Genomic DNA, 6135 nt, shown 5'->3' on the forward strand with positions numbered 1-6135 from the left:
TATTCATTCCGATTTCCCTAGACTCTCCCCTAGAAACTCCCTAGCATACACCTAAAACCACCGCTTAAATTGCGGACCGAAGGAGTGATTTAATTAAACTGACCGCGTAATATCTTATGCGTATAATTTTGTAATAATAATAATAATTGTAATATCTTCTGAGTGGAGTTAATATACCTTTACATAAAGAGCATTATGCTTTTCAGTGACAAAAATATTGTTTTTAGATATTATTAAGACTTAAAAACATTACCTTTTATCACACAAAAATATTTAAAAAATATGCAATTACAAGGTATTATAAAAACAGCAGAAAAACTAATAAATCAATATAAACATATATAAAAATGAACATGAACATATATAAATATTAAAAATAAAACCTATAAGTAAATTAAAAAATTATGTAAAAAAAATATTATATATGTATTTATTTTAAAGCGATTTATTTAGTACTAGAAAAAGCTTATTGGTATAAGTAAAAACATATTAATACAACATTACAAATTATTTTCAAGTATATTTATCGATAAGTCTAAAGAAAATTCACGTTGTAAATTTAAACAAAATAAAAATTATTAATTTCTTAAGAAGAAAAAACAGCAGTGAATAACTAGCATATAAGAAAGACGTACAATTAAATTTAACCATTACTAAATCTGACATTCTATGTATTTTATGTTTGATTATGATAAAGTTACTTTAGAGCATATGTAATACGTTGAACTTTGAAATTTAACATTATTTTTTAACTATCCAAACTTATTAAATACAGGAACGAATATTTATTAAAAAAACCATCCAATTGATTGGTGAAATATTTTTTTTTTAATTCTGCAATATTTTTATTAAGCCTTTTTCTCAAATACATAACATCTTAAATACCTATTATTCACTTCATATATAAAAAATATTTTGGTTATATTTTAACGCGATGTTTAACTCGTTCATCACGATAGAATACAACATGTGTAAAAACAAGAGGTAAAAATCCTATGCGCACGAGAGGAACGGATATAGATTGAATTATTGTTTTATTCCTCACGCTTCGGCGTTGATTCTGTCAGTAAATGACGTATGGCGATAACCGTTGTAAACAAATCGCAAGCGACGATAAATCAAGATTATATATACATATATTGAAAAATCAACGAAGAGCATATAAAACATGTGTTAATAAACCAAGGTTTTCTTGAAATTAGATAATTATTTTTTTTATATAGTATTTTAATTTTAAATATTTATGAATCACTAAAAAATCTGTATTTGATATTGTTAATCACATTTCAAACACACTTAAATTTTATAATACTCATTATTAGCTATTTATGTATATATAATATTGCTATATAATATTCCTCATTATTAGAATTTTTTAATTACTGTATATCTTGATTGAAAATAATTAATAAATAAAGTATTGCTATATGAGATCAGAAAAAAGCATTATCTGTAATAATCGATCAAAATTAAAATTTTAATTATATAAGAAACAGGAATTCCTATCTCCTAGATACATATAAAAATATGGGAGTCCGTTTAGTTGCGCAGTTACGTTCAAGTCATAATAAAGGAAATAATAACAACAGATAAATATCAGGCGTGGGCGATGAGATACGATACGAAGACGAGAGTGAGTGGGAGATAAGAGCATGAGGTAAGAATGCCCTTATCTCTCACCACCTGCCCCTGATAAATATATAATTAGCACGATTGCGTAACTAAGCATACGTCTTATTAAACGCTAATTTTTTTTATAAAAACTACCCTTTTAAGCAAGTTATACAATAGACAATGCGTCCATGAGCATAAAAACCACTATTGATATTCACCGCTTTGCATAAATGACATTCAGAATGGGTTCATCTTATTCAAGGCGTGAATTTTGCTAGTCGAATATACGAGCGATGCAATTGTTCAACTGATTTCTGCATTTTTGTGATTCGCTGGAGACTTCTCGAATCAAGAATATAAAAGGTCTGACACTTTGTCACACAACATGTGATCCTGTAATTCGAGACAAGAGGGCCAGAAACGATGAAGCACAAGCATCGAGAGCAGACAAACAGACTCAGGATATAAATTATTCACAAGTCTATAAAATATTTACAACTCGATAAATTGTACAATTTAACTAAATAAACTGTTAACCGCTTTATGGCGTCTAATTTGGTTACAATACTACATTTATCTGGCCTCGAAACCCGATTAAAGAAATATATTATATAAACATAAATTTGCCAAACCTAAGGGAAACCTCATATGGAATACGAACTCAGGCATTTCAGGTGTTAGTTATCGACTTACACAAATGGTATATTATTCTTATTTTATTATTTTATTTTTAAAACTTTATTACTTGTTTAAATCGCATTCTATAATTCAATTTTATACGCTTGATAAAATAACTTGATTGAAGTGGAATATAAAAAGCGTTTACAATATTTTTTTTTGAACATAATAAATATAACAATAAGATTTTAGTAGCATTAAGCTATTTAAAACTTATTTTACTAAAAAATAGAATTGTAAGCTTATATTTTATATTAATTGTTAAAATAAACAATGTAATATTAAACCGCCCTAAATTTATCAATATAGGTAGTTTATATAAAAGAACCTACAATATATAAAGCGTCAAAATATATATATATATATATTGACAATAAGAACTATAAGAACTATAAATATCGCTCGAATTCCACATTCCAGAAATAACATCGGATTGAAAATCAATACAGTCAGTAATATATATTTTTTTCAGAATAATAGCAAAATATTTTTGTAAAAGACCATTTCGATTTCAATTTCAATTACTTTTATTACAATTTTATTTTCACATATACCATAAAAACATATTTATGTATGTATTGTATTAAATAAAAAAGAATATGCATGTTTCATATTCTTTTAAATAATTATAATAATTTGTGACAATAAGTTTTTTTATTAATGCCAAAAAAATGAATAACATGTAAAATATTTACGCAAAATAGAATGTTTTTGAACTCTTTATTTTTTCCTCTATGAATTTGTTTTACCAAATGTGGTATTTTTTTTTGAAAAGCTGTCATTTTGAAACAGCGTGTTGGGTTATACTAGATAACCAGTTTATTTAAAATATTTATTAATTCATTCTATCAAAAAAAAAATATATTTATTTGATTAAGACTGCTGCAGTTATTATGTCAATAAAAACCACTATTTACAATATAATGGCATATTTGTATTATTTTATTATTAATTTTATTGCGGTTAAAAAATATTTGTTTTACGTAAGATAATAACAGATATATATTATATGTTGATTTGATTAAAAGCCGTTATATTTACTATACATATATATATACTTTTTTATTATTTTTTATTAATATATCATTTAATGACTTGAAAATACTTTAATAATACGAGTTATTAACGCTATAAATATAAAAAAATTATCGTAATTAAATAACTTAATGATAAATATTAAATTAAACGTTACGAAACTATTGCAATAAAAACAATAGGAAAATATTAGCGTTTATTTGTACGTTAACAGATGCTTACAGTCTTAAACCAATCGCAAATAAATAATAAAAATCCTTTGAAATCCTATATAAAAATTTTGAGAAGTGAAGAATCAAAAACAAGCAATTATTTTTAGAAAACATAGACAAACTCTGCCTCTACCTCTTAAAAATGAACAGAGCAGTAACGTAAATTGTAAAACAAGCGTTAAATACCTAAGCTTATATTTGGACTTAAAATTTATAACATATTTTGGAATTTCGCCATTGCGACTTTTAGGTCGATATATTATGGAAAAGGCGCGGGTCTATAAATAAAATTTTAATCTAAAAAACAATAATTAGACATATTTTACCGTTAACCTGAGTGCTATATCATATTTATCTAAATTGCAAATCATTCAAAATAAAGCTATAAAAAATATATATATTGAACGTTTTTATGATAATCTTAAAAAAATGCATATCCTTCATATACCAACGATTAAACCACACTAACATTGTGTATCAGTGACTAAGATAAAAACAACCTAATATTTAAAAATAAGTACAAAATACCAAAGCACACATTGCTTTAAAGGCTAATGACAACATATATAAATGGTTCTAGATATTTGGTATAATGTACTTAGATTATGCAATTTGTTTTGTGTATTTTTTTAAATATTGTAGAAGATTTTTTTTCTAAATTATAAAAACAAATGTTTTATTTTATATTCTTATTTTCTACCCAATTATAGCTAGAAACAAATTGTAAACATGAGAACAGTAATGTAGTAACATATATGGTATATATAATAAGTATGTCTGTAAAATTATTTATATTAATAAAAAAAACTATAAAATAAATATAATTAATAAGAATATAATTAATCGAACAATTTTAATAAATATTAAAATAAACGTCATCGTACTACGTGGTTAAGAACAACGAAAAAGTATCATATAATAAGTTCAATTTTTGAGATTGGGATATTACAAAAAATAAATTGTCAATTGAAATTAATAATAAGTATGTGAAGTATAAACTTAAAAAATTGTATTTTATTTTTAGATTAAAAATATTGTTATAAAAGTAACGCGTAGAGTTATTATTTTATATATTTTTTTAGTATTTATGACCTTGACTTAAAACCTTAATGTTTGTTACTGCTATAATATCTTTTTAATGTGTAGATATATATATACTTATTTACAAGATTTTATTCATTCATCTCTACAGTAGTTTATAACGTTAATAGAGCACATTCAAGTCCGGAATAAGCGCGTCATGTTATTTAAAATAGAGATTAGAAGATAAATGTATAACTCTCTTTACTTTTATATATTATTATATACATATTTGCATTATTTAAAACAATAATATTTATTAAATTCAATAATAAAACATAGGCATACAAACATTTCTGTAACAAAACTGCGCGCCCTCCGAAAGTATTGTTCCAGATTTGACAGCCGTCAAAACACACAAAATTTGCAACTCAACCAAAACTGTCACTTGACATATTTATTCTTGAGCACTTTAGATATTTAAAAATAAAATCCGGAAGTCACATTTATAGGTTAGTTTCGGCGGTGTGTCGAGCTTCCCGAAAGGTCCGCACTGTCAATTTGCGTCCGCGCGGAGGTCGCGCAGATATGTTTTCGCGCCGGGGTCCCGAGCCGCACTAGCAGGCTTTTACAGAAAACGAGCCGAGCCTACGCGGGACGCATGCCCACTGCCGAGAAGCCTCCGACAACTGAGAGACACATTCATTATTCAGACGGTCCTTTGGATTGATAACGGGGAACGTGATGCGATAGGTGTGCGAGAAAAGTGAGCGAAGAACTGGACCTTAAATGAGACGGAGTGGGCAGTGGAATAATAAATTTCTTGAACGTTTTTTTTTTCAATTAAAATAATACGTATAAGATATTTTTAATGAAATAACGTTTAGGTTGACATCAGTTGAAGAAAAGTATGTAGTAAAGTCTTTGAACCTGATATTGCAAATTTAACTTTTATATATTGGGTTTCAAGATTTTAAATTAGACTTAATTAGGAGATCGAAATATGTTTTCAAATAGTTAGTAACTAAGCCAACTCATCCCTCAGGGAAAAATAAGCGGAAGAGTAAATACAGACAGACATCGCATCTCACATATTGCTCCATAATATTTTAATGTTACTAATAGACTTCTACAATAAAATAAAAGGACTGATCAAAGTATATTCAAACCGAATTTTGATCAATAGGAGAGCGCAAAAACAATTATCACTTCTCAGAAGGCAAAAATTCACGTCAAAACAATTAAATCGTGTAGGCCCCGTCGCAGTGGGAACGCTCGGCAACGAGCGTTCAGAACAGTGAATACCTTGTGAATAACTCTGCAACGAAACCAAAGTAAAACAATAAGATTCACTTTACATTAATGCACAAACAACTTAATGGAACAACGTATTTATTTAAATGCACATATCTCTCAAAATAATTCCCTATTAAATAGCGCTCATTACTAGCTGCGGTACCTCATGGTAGTGAAAGACCGACAGCTAATAACCATATGTAATTGACAAATTTAAGGCAAATTAATAATAATACTTGTTTAAATAAAAGTTAAATTAAAAACTAAAAATACACTTTAA

General features: G+C 26.7%; 1 protein-coding gene across 1 annotated transcript in view; it reads right to left on the bottom strand.

The window, feature by feature from the left end:
* The window catches only part of LOC148225949 (kin of IRRE-like protein 1), a 152843-nt gene extending 147665 nt beyond the window's left edge, over window positions 1-5178 (bottom strand). The window contains exon 1 of the mRNA XM_088203691.1: window positions 4912-5178. The gene's annotated coding sequence lies outside the window, so the exon portion shown is untranslated. The remainder of the gene's footprint in view (window positions 1-4911) is intronic.
* Window positions 5179-6135: the final 957 nt, after the last annotated feature.

The sequence above is a fragment of the Plectrocnemia conspersa genome, unplaced genomic scaffold (genome assembly GCF_051122295.1).
Source record: "Plectrocnemia conspersa isolate PC_06_02 unplaced genomic scaffold, ASM5112229v1 ptg000014l, whole genome shotgun sequence".
In the NCBI taxonomy this organism is placed as follows: Eukaryota; Metazoa; Arthropoda; class Insecta; order Trichoptera; family Polycentropodidae; genus Plectrocnemia; species Plectrocnemia conspersa.